Source organism: Astatotilapia calliptera, chromosome 17 (assembly GCF_964374335.1).
Source record: "Astatotilapia calliptera chromosome 17, fAstCal68.1, whole genome shotgun sequence".
Classification (NCBI taxonomy): domain Eukaryota; kingdom Metazoa; phylum Chordata; class Actinopteri; order Cichliformes; family Cichlidae; genus Astatotilapia; species Astatotilapia calliptera.
In genome coordinates, this window is record NC_137438.1 from 18200619 (window position 1) to 18213635 (window position 13017).

General features: G+C 42.7%; 2 long non-coding RNA genes across 2 annotated transcripts; one reads left to right on the plus strand and one right to left on the minus strand.

The window, feature by feature from the left end:
- Positions 1–8133, plus strand: LOC145421555 (uncharacterized). Its single transcript, XR_013902941.1, has 2 exons — positions 1–559; positions 7812–8133. It is a non-coding gene; the product is annotated as an uncharacterized LOC145421555 (long non-coding RNA).
- Positions 8134–8513: 380 nt separating this feature from the next.
- LOC145421558 (uncharacterized) lies at positions 8514–10186 on the minus strand. Its single transcript, XR_013902944.1, has 3 exons — positions 9522–10186; positions 9358–9409; positions 8514–9278 (listed from the first exon to the last, which is right to left on the minus strand). It is a non-coding gene; the product is annotated as an uncharacterized LOC145421558 (long non-coding RNA).
- Between the last annotated feature and the right edge of the window lie 2831 nt (positions 10187–13017).

Below are 13017 nucleotides of genomic sequence, written 5' to 3' on the forward strand. Positions count from 1 at the left end.
TTCGGGGAAATGAACGCAATTGTGGGCTGCATTTGGAGGAGCCTTCGAATTTGGACAGCCTTCATCACCTGGCTGTGACGCAATCCACCTTCAAATGCGGCCTCTGAAGGATGTGTCATGCATAATGTGTCATGGTCTGGGTGAGTCACAGTAATTTTTCCACAGTGCCTGCTCTCCTCCTCTGAGTGGAGCCTTCATCGCCCCTCCCAGGAGTCACACCTGGAGCTAATCAGACCAGTTGTGTTTAAGACCAGCCTTTGCCAGATTGTCTGCTAACCTTGTGTTTTTCCATAGTGCTTGTACTTACCCTTTTCCTCTTGTCGTCTCAGTCGGATCACGAAAAATCCACACCCAACCCTGCAATAACCTCTCACGCCTGGTTGCTGGTCTCCTCTGCTCACTCACAGCCAGTAACATTTCTTTGCCTGCTCTCCTGCCTCACCTGCCTGCCTGCCTCCCTGCTCCTCTGTTTTGAAAACCTGGGAAAATTCTCGATTGGACTCACCCAGGCCTCTACCTCACGTCCTCCCCATCCTGCATCACTTCACCTGCATACAAAGTAAGACGTTAAGACTTTTTACTGGATGTGTATTCATTCAATCCTCAGAACCACCCTGTTTCTCCTCTCCCTTGGTTTCAGTGCCATAGACCACAAGCTCTTGAACCACAGTTTGTTTGACATGCTCGAGCACCTGTATCCAGTCGGCCTAGGCTGGAGCCTCCCTGTCCATGTATATTGTATTTAGTTAATCTCGGTCTAGAATATCATAGTTCATGTTAACTACCCAAAGCCTGGTTCAAAGTCTAGTTCATAGCTCATGTTAAGTATTCATAGTCCTGCTCAGAGCTTTAGTTCATGCTTTCACGTTGCCTTTCACAGGGTCATTTTGTAAATAAAGCACTCAGTTCACACAATCAAGTCTCTGTTCTGAATCTGCTCTTGGGTCCACTTCGTGTTTCTGATGGCCGAACCATGACCAAATGAGGCGAGGGCCAAAAAACAGGAAGACCGTAAAACCTGAAGAAAACATAAGCAACATGAGAATAAGCAATGGAACAGAAAGAAAGATGAAAACAAAGATGATTAGTGGCTGAAAACAGAGCAGTGAGAGGTCAACATCAGCCCAGTGACTGTCATCAAAATCAGATCTGTTTCTGTGTTTATTGGCGCCACAGTGCCTTCTCTCAGAGGACAGAGATAAATGCCACGAGCACTGTTGAAAAACTGGCTCATTGTGGCAGGTGTACGAATATGAAAAATTATATATTAATAAGAATACTGAGAGGTGGGCTAAAATTTCAATTTAACAGGTTATCACACTTGGTTGTACACCTCGGACAGGCCTCTGAGACCCAACATCGCATAAAACAAAGCTGTGGCGATGTCAACCACTGGTTTGAAAGTTCCTGTTGCAAAACCTCAAGCTCACTTCCACAGCTTGGTGTTTAAAAGATCCATGTGAATAGTGAACAATGGCAGTAATAGTAAGTTGCTATTAAGCTTAGAAAGCATTTATAGGGACCATGTGGAGCAAAGCAAATAATATTGAGTGATGCGAAGCATCCACTTACCACCTCATTTAAAATGGCACTGCGCCAACACAGGCACCACATAGGTTACCCAGTTAGTGTGGCCATGATTGCTGTTTTATACGTGCTCATAAATAAATTGACTTGACTGCATCTGAAAAGCAGCAGCTCTCTCTGAAGTGCAGCATGAGTGTTCTCTGCATCAGCATGCTGTGGTAAGTTAACAGGAGGTTTATTGTGAAAGGAAAGCAGTCTGAGTACGTCCTGCCGCTCGGCTCTCGGTGCAGAGGTGAAGTCGCTCCAAACGTCTCTGAATTTCACGCCGCTGTGCTCAGGCTGTGACCCACTTCTTTCACTCAAAGCCTTCCTTTTACTTCAGCAGAGATAAACAAACACGAGCTCCCCACGAGGTGTTTCATTACCAGCCGAGACGCTCAAACACCATTCAACACATTTAAACAGGAATAACTCAGCTGCAACGAGAAGACGGGGTTTTGTTGAACTGGAAGTTGTCATGCAGGGATAATGTGGTGACATGATGATGAGTCAGTGTGTTTCTGTGCAGTGTTTTCAGAAACTGATGTCTCCTGTTTCTGCTTTTATTGTTTTGGAGCTTTTTTTAAAAAAAAAAAAAAAAAAAAAAACATTCTCAGAGAGAAATGTAAATGAGCATCAAAGAAGAGGCAGCTCGTTAGCGGCTCAGAGGGGCTCCACAGGCTCATGTTTAACATCAGGAACAACACCAGAAAGAGTGTTTCTAATGGTACTGTTAGACTAATCATTGGTTTTTTAATATACACCACATGTTAAAATGTTTTTGTCTAAATGTAGATTTGAACCAAAGTTCAAGAAATGTTGTAATAAGATGCAAATTAATGGTGGGTATTTTGGCCTCTGTGGATAATTTCCCCCTTCATAACAACGGCGTTAACTTTGGTTACAGACAAAAGATCGGACAAAGTTAAAGCGAGGAACCAGAAGAGAGTGCAGCTACAGTGGGGCAAAAAAGTATTTAGTCAGCCACCGATTGTGCAAGTTCCCCCACCTAAAATGATGACAGAGGTCAGTAATTTGCACCAGAGGTACACTTCAACTGTGAGAGACAGAATGTGAAAAAAAAAAAAAAAAAAAAAAATCCATGAATCCACATGGTAGGATTTGTAAAGAATTTATTGGTAAATCAGGGTGGAAAATAAGTATTTGGTCAATAACAAAAATACAACTCAATACTTTGTAACATAACCTTTGTTGGCAATAACAGAGGTCAAACGTTTACTATAGGTCTTTACCAGGTTTGCACACACAGTAGCTGGTATTTTGGCCCATTCCTCCATGCAGATCTTCTCGAGAGCAGTGATGTTTTGGGGCTGTCGCCGAGCAACACGGACTTTCAACTCCCGCCACAGATTTTCTATGGGGTTGAGGTCTGGAGACTGGCTAGGCCACTCCAGGACTTTCAAATGCTTCTTACAGAGCCACTCCTTTGTTGCCCGGGCGGTGTGTTTTGGATCATTGTCATGTTGGAAGACCCAGCCTCGTTTCATCTTCAAAGTTCTCACTGATGGAAGGAGGTTTTGGCTCAAAATCTCACGATACATGGCCCCATTCATTCTGTCCTTAACACGGATCAGTCGTCCTGTCCCCTTGGCAGAAAAACAGCCCCATAGCATGATGTTTCCACCCCCATGCTTCACAGTAGGTATGGTGTTCTTGGGATGCAACTCAGTATTCTTCTTCCTCCAAACACGACGAGTTGAGTTTATACCAAAAAGTTCTACTTTGGTTTCATCTGACCACATGACATTCTCCCAATCCTCTGCTGTATCATCCATGTGCTCTCTGGCAAACTTCAGACGGGCCTGGACATGCACTGGCTTCAGCAGCGGAACACGTCTGGCACTGCGGGATTTGATTCCCTGCCGTTGTAGTGTGTTACTGATGGTGACCTTTGTTACTTTGGTCCCAGCTCTCTGCAGGTCATTCACCAGGTCCCCCCGTGTGGTTCTGGGATCTTTGCTCACCGTTCTCATGATCATTTTGACCCCACGGGATGAGATCTTGCGTGGAGCCCCAGATCGAGGGAGATTATCAGTGGTCTTGTATGTCTTCCATTTTCTGATGATTGCTCCCACAGTTGATTTTTTCACACCAAGCTGCTTGCCTATTGTAGATTCACTCTTCCCAGTCTGGTGCAGGTCTACAATACTTTTCCTGGTGTCCTTCGGAAGCTCTTTGGTCTTGGCCATGGCGGAGTTTGGAGTCTGACTGTTTGAGGCTGTGGACAGGTGTCTTTTATACAGATGATGAGTTCAAACAGGTGCCATTCATACAGGTAACGAGTGGGGGACAGAAAATCTTCTTACAGAAGACGTTACAGGTCTGTGAGAGCCAGAGATTTTCCTTGTTTGAGGTGACCAAATACTTATTTTCCACCCTGATTTACGAATAAATTCTTTACAAATCCTACCATGTGGATTCATGGATTTTTTTTTTCACATTCTGTCTCTCACAGTTGAAGTGTACCTCTGGTGCAAATTACTGACCTCTGTCATCATTTTAAGTGGGGGAACTTGCACAATCGGTGGCTGACTAAATACTTTTTTGCCCCACTGTATACTGGAGAAGAAGATAACTAACAGTTATCTGGGGTTCATTTCAGGAGTCAGAGACAAATATAACAACTGTATAGAGGAGAATATTTTAATAAATTTGCAGTATTTGGGGTGTGACCTCTTTGACTGACAGGTCGATGGTGACATAAGCATCACTATGGTGTTTTTCACTCATGTTCAACACCATAAACTCATCAGGGAAGAGTTTCCAGAGTTCGAGGACCAGCAGGTTCATTTCTTCATAGATTTCTTATCAATCAGACTTCCGAGGAATAGCCCCCTGCTGGTAATGAGAGGGAGTGCAGGTTTAAGTGATGAGTTCATTTCAAACTACTTTTCAAACAGTAAGTAATCTGATGTCTCGGAGGGTTTATTAAGCTTTGTGTAGCTGCTGCTTTATACTTTTGTTGCTTGGTCGGAGCAGAATCAAACTAACACATTACCCTGGAACCTCCGAGCCACACTGTGCAGCTCTTTGGCAGCAGCTTGTTCTAAATTTGAGGGTTTAATAGGAATGAATTATTAATCAGCATAATTCAATCATCTTAGTCTGATTGTTCTAAAGTCCCTCCAGTGTTTGCTGAGCCACTTAATATTAAGGCCGAAAGACAGTTTCTAATCAGCCGTTCTGAAGAGGCCGACGGGCAGATTCATTCATCACACAGATATTTCCCCAGGTGCAACATCAGCCCACAGTCGGTTATGAGCTCTGATCCACAGCGGCAACAGCGGGGAGGAGCAACCAGAGACGAAGAACCGAAGACGAAGCAGCAGACGGTTTAGATGACACGGTCCAGCAGTGTTGTGCAATTAAACACAGCAAATTCTGCAACTGAGCACAACTGCAGCAAGACCTGAAACAAACAAACAAACAAAAAAACTTGTGAAACTCAGCAGCAACAACACAGCAGCCAATCCAACTGCTGTGATTAAACACCTGCAGCTCAACACAACAACTTACCTGCAGCAACAATTGCAACTAAAAACAATAATATTATAACAACACCTATAACTGTATACAGCAAGTCCTGCGGCAAAAACTGCTTAAACTAAGGATGACCTAGTTTATTGGTCCGGGTTGCAGTATTTGTTTGCAGAAGCAGGGCCGGACTGGTAATCTAGCATGGTCCCGGTGAACCAACCCACTTTTGGGCGGATGGGTCAGTTGAGGGGCTGCACTGGCCCTACATGCACTGAGAGCAGTAGTTTAGTGCAGAAGAAATGACTTAAAGGCAGAGCTGAAAATGTAAGACAGAAAAAGAAACTAAAAGTAAATTCAGCAAAATTGGCAAATTAACTGACATGTTAGCTATCGAATCTCCTGCACAGTGGACAGTACCAGTAACAACCAGCTACCACGCTGAAATTAACGTGGTAAGAAGACAGATGGATGGACATAATTAGGAAGGGAGAGATTTATTTTTGATCATGATGAGCTGCATTGACCGAAAAAGCCAGGGCCGATTATTTGTCCCTGTCCGGCCAGAAGTTGCTCTAGTTTTATTTGTTGCAGAAATGATTTCATGCTGTTAGTCGCAGCTGTAGCAAAAAGGTTTTGTTGTTTCTCTCTGAAAGTTCTGCAACTTGTTGAAAAATGTAAATGTTGAGTGTTCCTCTCATTGAAAACCAGCAAAAGTAAATATCCACATCCATATACGGATCTGAGAAAATTAAATCTATTTTCCTTTTTGATATGTCTGTGAAGGTTCTCAGTCATCCAGGTTATCATAGTCTAAGGAGCTTGGAAAGAAAAGCGTCTGGACTTCTTTAAGTTGCTTGAAGACGTTTCACCTCTCATCCGAGAAGCTTCTTCAGTTCTAAGGTCAAATGGTGGAGAGTCCCAGATTTAAGCCCTATGGGAGTGTCCCCCAAGGAGGTCGTGAACCTCCTATTGATCCTCTACCTAATCACATGAGCCAAGGTGTGAAAACGGGTGTGGGTCACAATCAGCCAAGGCTTTGGGTGAACCCACTGTGAAACCTAGCCCCACCCTATCATTTGATTTACTGAGGTCAAACGGCCCAGGATGTGAGTGGGCGTTAAGACGACTGGGAAGGGGTCGTAAGCCACCGCCTCTGTTCAAAGATGGTCGCTCACAGTGGACATAGATGGCTTCTTTCACTCCTCTTTCAAACCATCTGTCCTCTCTGTCCAAAATGTGAACATTGGCATCCTCGAAAGAGTGACCTTCATCCTTAAGATGCAGATGGACTGCTGAGTCTTGTCCTGTGGAGGTGGCTCTTCTGTGTTGTGCCATGCGCTTGTGAAGTGGCTGTTTGGTCTCTCCAATGTAGAGGTCTGGGCATTCCTCGCTGCACTGTACAGCATTAACGACATTGCTAAGTTTGTGTTTAGGAGTTTTGTCTTTGGGACGAATCAGTTTTTGTCTGAGTGTGTTGCTGGGTCTGAAGTACACTGGGATGTCATGCTTGAAGAAGACTCTCCTGAATTTTTCTGAAACACCGCCTACATAGGAGATAACAGTGTTGTTGCATTTGTCTTTCTGATCCTCCCTAGATGGTGTCAGACTTTTTTTCTGTGCATCTTTGCTGATTTGACAAAAGCCCAATTAGGATAACCACATGTTTTAAGTGCTTCCTTTACATGTGTGTGTTCCCTCTTTTTCCCTTCAGGCTTAGAGGGAACATTTTTCTGCCCGGTGTTGTAGAGTTCTGTTGGGAGTCAAAGAGGATGTACTGGTCCTTTTGTGGGCTTCTGGTAAACTTCAATGTTTAGGTTTCCATTCTTCCATTTTTTTCCATTTTTTGATGTGATGTGGGGTCTTCCCCACCAGGGCTGTTAGGATGCCAGCAAGGTGTTTAGAAATGTTGAAAAATTGGCTGAGTTTATGCTGCATCGGGATCATTAAGAAACATGCTGCTTCCCTTTAATTTGTCACTGTACTAATTGCTGTCCACATTGCAGGGCAATTAATTCAACCTAATTAGAGCTCCATTTGCAAAAGCCTAATTGACACGTAGATCTGTGTGCTGAACTGGCGATTAGAGCGTAGACGCATGAAAAACTGTGAGCACTGAACAAAATGACTGTGAGATCTTAACGATTTAATCAAATGAAATTAATTAGAGGCGGGAATGTGAGGGCAGGTCTGCTGCGATGAGATTATTAAAGAAACGGAGTCAAAGCGTCAACCTGACAGCTGCACCAGAGTCCATTCAGAAAACACTCAATTTTAGCTCCACGCATTTCAGTTCTGATATTCTCCTCATAAAGAAGTAAACATAAGGGCACATGAGACACTAAATATACCGATTACTCAGAACAACTCAGTGAACACATGAAAGTGTGAATGAATCACTGAAATACTGAAGTCAGCAAAAGGATGGATTTATCAGGAACTCTTTATCTGCAGAAAAAACAACAAATGAAAAATAAATATGAATAACCTGTGAAATTAACGAACATAAAGGAAATGAAACCATGTGTGATTACATCTGTGGAATAAATGAGCTAGTGAAGAAATATAGGATATGTAGTGATATTAACTATATATAACTATATATATTAACTATATACAATAAATTTAACAAATGACTTTACGGTGGTGTGACTGCATGACAATAATTGAGTGTAATGAACACATGAGCAAATGAGTGAATGATGTTAAATCCACGTTGTTGCTGGACTTTTGTTGGTTATTTATTTCAGCCCTCCCGAGCTCTCTGATGTTCCGCATCTCTGCTGATCAGCAGCGCATCAGCTTTCTGGGAGGAGGCGACGCCTTTGATTCGCCGCTTGACTGAATGAATCCCCAAAAACCAGACCCCGCTGAGTGGCGAGGGCCCGGCCCGACTCGCAGTGACCCACCGCGCACAGCAGGAGGCAGCAGCTCGTGTTACAGCAGCCAAGTGTGCAGACCCGCTCAGCAGTCACACATTTTACTGACATGAAACGGAGAGAAGCAGAATTCATTCATGTTTCTGTAGTTTTAGACTTTTATGGTGTTTATAATAAATGTTTCAGAGGTTCAGTTCTGCTCTTTTTCTTTTCTTTAATTTGCACAAAATGCCTGAAACGTCACAGCCGTGGGAAATGATCTTGAAAATAAAATACTGGATGTGATATTTACATTTCCTTTTACCCTTGCAAACACCTGCTGCTCTCTGTCACATGACTATGACGTCATATGTTTCTTGTTTTTAATTACAGTCGCAGCCCAAAGTAATTTTAGCTGAGTCGATGCCTCACATGCAGTGAATTTATATAAAAGATGGACGCAGTCTAAACATGAGTTTCTTTAACCTGCATTCTTTCTAATGTCCAGCAGAGGGCGACGTCTCAGGTTCTAAAATCTGTTCGATCTGATCGTATTGACCTCTGCGAGAAAATGAGCCTGATTTCAACGTACAATTATAGATAAATCATGTTTTATCTTGTTGTTTAGTAGAGACACATTAAAACAGAACAGACTACAGCAGGAACATCAGACCTGTTTTACATAGTGGCATACGTCCACTGCACTTTGACCTTAAACTGGACTGTGAGACTCCCAAGCTCATTATTATTTAAACATACAGGTGCTGAATGTCGCACTGACTGTTTCCAGCCTGCACTCAGTTATTATACAGACACATGAAAACTGAAACTGCTTCTTATTCTTATTCTGAACAGTCTTCTTGCTGCAGCTGACTTTCTCCAAATGTTTTTAAAAATGATTTTTATGAAGATCCTGTCAGTCTGGATCATTAGTTGTTTTTTCATTCGTAAAGAGTGAGCCGATGAGATGTTGGTAAATAGAAGCAGGATTTAAAATCTGCTCTCGGTCGGTGTGAAGTGTCAGCTCTGTGTGTTTTATTTAAAAGGCTTAAAGAACCTCTGTGGGCCTGCATGCTGGCGCCTTCCGCATTAAACAGGTTTTCTCTTTTTTCTGCTGCCAGCTTTTTCCATTTTCTCCTCGCCAGCTGGTCAGGGGTCTCCCGCTGCCCACCAGGCCCACAGCTCACTTCCTTCTTTCTCCAGCACCTGTTCCTATTTGGCAGGCCGGGCGGGATGCTGGAAGCTTGGAGATGAGCCATCTGCTGCCCAACTCTACCGTTTTACCCCCGATCCCTCGTGTCTCTGCACGTAGCCATGAGGTTTTCTCTCCACCTTTTTCACAGCACTGCTGAGACGAAGCTGAAGCATAAATCAGTGTTTAGCTGAAGCAAGAAGCTGCAAGTACGATGCTGAAATCACGACAGCAGAGCTCATTTACCTCATGCAGATGGAGCCACGCTCGTCTTCCATCTCTGAGGCTGAAAGTTAGTCTGAAGTCAAATCACAGGATTGTTTTATAAACATGTTTAACGCTCAGTGGACATTTCCTGCTTCTCCTTATTTTCTGTCATATGTGAGTCGTTCCACAGAAAAATCACTGACCTTCCACAACCAGCTGACCCCGAAAGAAGATGGTCCTAGAATTTAAGCGCAGCTTAAAGAAGACCTTTAATATTCTCTGTACTGTTCTGAGCAGCCATTAATTCAACAATGTGAGCCTTCAAAATTTACCCAGAATGCACGTCTAAGATGAATCATTGAGCACACAGCTTGGCTGATGTTGACTCCTCACAGGTTTCCTCTGCTTCAGCACATCCAGCTCATAAACATTGGGTGCTCCTCAGCAGGCTTCCAGAACCTGCCCAATCAAAGAGAATGGAGGTGATCCGAGGCCCAGTATCAGATAAAGAAGGATTATTATTAACTGGTGCATTAGAAACAAACACAGAAACAAATTACAGACTGCTGTAATGTGATGTTCTCTGTTTTGGTCAGGGAAAAGTGAAGGTAACAAAGGAAGGAGGACTAATCGACCCCAGACGATCATAAAGAGCCGAAAGAAACAAAAACAGGAGGTAAAATTAAAAAAAAAAGGAGCATTTTAAATTCCGGATTTAACATGGAGCCAATGAAGAGAAGCGAGTATAGGAGAAATATGCTCTCTCTTTCTAGTCTTCTTTAAAAACTTCCTGTTTTCAGTGGTGAAACAACATTTCCTCTCGAGCTTACGGGTTATCTGCTCTAAGCTGCACGTTAGAGAGTTATATAAGCCACGTACGTAAGGCTCTCTTTTTCACAGGAGCTACAGTATTAACTCATTCACTGCCATTGATGTCTATAGCCGTCAATTGCAGTGAATGAGTTAAGAGTCATACACAGTAAATATGAACCACTATTGTCGAGGATAGGCGTAGCTTTGGGTCACGTGGTGTTGATAATAGTAGTAGTGATTGCTATATCTCCTGTTCACAGCCCGAGGGAATTTCCTGAACGAGTGGGTGATGGTGGAAGTTGACTTTTGCTGACCGCTCAAGCCTGGAATGTTTTGATCACTGTTTTTTCTATGGATTTTAAGGATTTGGATAACAAATAAAGGAGTTTTTAAATTGGAACTTTGAGTAACGCGTCAACATTATCCCCCTATTCAGCTGCTCGGCGACTCAAAGGCTTGACAGTCGCCAATAACTATTAATGAGAAAATCCTCAATGAGAAAGCACTGTATACTTTCAGCTTTAGACACCATGATATAAATCCAACGCAAAGGTTCACTCACTGATGAAGTAACAGTTTTCGCCATAAATGTTATAAGTGGACAGACATGGATTTTAAGGTGCAGTTTACCAGTTATGGAATGTAGTCATACAACCTCCTGTGAATGCCGGTTGTACGACTACGTTCTAATAATACTTTCAGTTTTCTTCTCACTTAAGCTGCTCTGCTGAAAATACTCTGTGAGTTCAGACTTAGTCTTACAGTCACAGAGCAGCAGGAAGAAAACAAAATGAGTGTCTTTCTGTATTTTTGTACCATCAGAAGAATCATAAAAATAAGTTTGTGACTGGAAAGAGTCACAGAGATTATCTTTAAGGCTGAAACAACAACTCTAAAAGTCGAGTTTTGTGACATATTTCAGACAGAAAGATGGAGGATGGATTAATGATGATTGACACAGTTACTGTGACTTTAAGAGATGTGACAGTAAATACTGTTTGTGTCCTGCTGCACATCACTCAGGTCAGCTGTGATGCAGATTTCAGGGTCATGCTCGTGTAGTTTGTAATGAGGCATATCTGAGTGGTTAGATATCTATAACTGTGACTTTTACTCCATGAAAATAATTCAAACTTCAGAGGATCGGTGAAGCAGAGAGACGCCATCAAAGTCAGAGAGCAGAATCAGCAGCTGTCCAACAGTAAAGACTGAAACAAGGAGGAGAGAGCTGTGAGACTGATGGAGACGATTTGTTTTACATTAACTCTGATATTTGATCACTTTGTTCAGTTAGAGTCGAATAACATGTGCAGAGATGTCGCTGTGTGACCGATGCACTCCAGTGGCTGAACAAACAGCTCTCCACGGGTTACAGTTGTGCCTCAACATCTCAAACCAGGTCTTCAGTTTTCTGCAACCACAGAGCATGACTGACCTCTGCCTGCATGAAATAATCAGCTGATCTGAGCTTCTTTTGTCTACCCTCTTTTTAACAGACCAACATCCATGACTGGGGAGAGTTTTTACCCTAAATGTCCTTCCTGGCATAAAGTGTTGCTGTAAGATCTACAAAATGACCCTTTGAACAGTCCTCTAATGTTTTCACTGCAGTTTGACTTTTGTCCAGCAGGTGGATTCACTGCACAGCAGGCTGTCAGTTCTCTGCAACTTCCACATAAACATGAAAAACATGAAGAAAAAAAACTTACACGGCACATTGTTTTGTTTGCTTTTTTATTCATTCAAATTTAAATGAATGTTACAGCTGCTGCTGTTGCTGAAGCCTGATTATAACAAACACTGAATCAAACATCAGAAACACTGACAGGCGTTTCTAATGTTTAAGAAACCTACAGTGAACTGAGATTTAGCTCACAAAACTATCAGTAACAAATCAATGAAACAACAATATTTCAATTGTTATTATTTATTTTATTTTTTAAAGGCAGCATGGAGGTTAAATTGGGGGTGATAACTGAAAAAGCTTAATTGTCCTTGTTTTTCAGCCAGGTTTTTGAGACTGCCAGGAGCAACACTGAAGGAACATATGGAGTCAGCAGCTGGCATATACAGTATCTCACAAAAAGGAGTACACCCCTCACATTTTTGTAAATATGTTATTCTATCTTTTCATGGGACAACATTGAAGATATGACACTTTGATACAATGTAAAGTAGTCAGTGTACAGCTTGTATAACAGTGTAAATTTGCTGTCACCTCAAAACAACTCAACATACAGCCATAAATATCAAAACTGCTGCCAACAAAAGTGAGTACACCCCTAAGTGAAAATGTCCAAACTGTGGCCAAAGTGTCAATATTTTGTGTGGCAACCACTGGAGTTCACTACATCTTCAGAGGCTGCCACTGGAGTCCTCTTCCACTCCTCCATGATGACATCATGGAGCTGGTGGATGTTAGAGACCTTGCGCTCTTCCACCTTCCATTTGAACATGCCCCACAGATGCTCAATAGGGTTTAAGTCTGGAGACATGCTTGGCCAGTCAAGTACCTTTACCCTCAGTTTATTTAGCAAGGCACTGGTCTTTTTGGAGCTGTGTTTGGGGTTATCATCATGTTGGAATACTGTCCCGTGGCCCAGTTTCTGAAGGGAGGGGATCATGCTCTGCTTCAGTATGTCACCGTACATGTTGACATTCATGGTTCCCTCAATTAACTGTAGCTCCTCAGTGCCAGCAGCACTCATGCAGCCCCAAACAATGACATCACACCACCATGCTTGACAGTAGACAAGACACACTCTCTTTGTACTGGTTTCCACCACACACCCTTGACACCATCTGAACCAAGTAAGTTTATCTTGGTCTCATCAGACCACAGGTAATCCATGTCCGTAGTCTGCTTGTCTTCAGCAAACTGTTTGT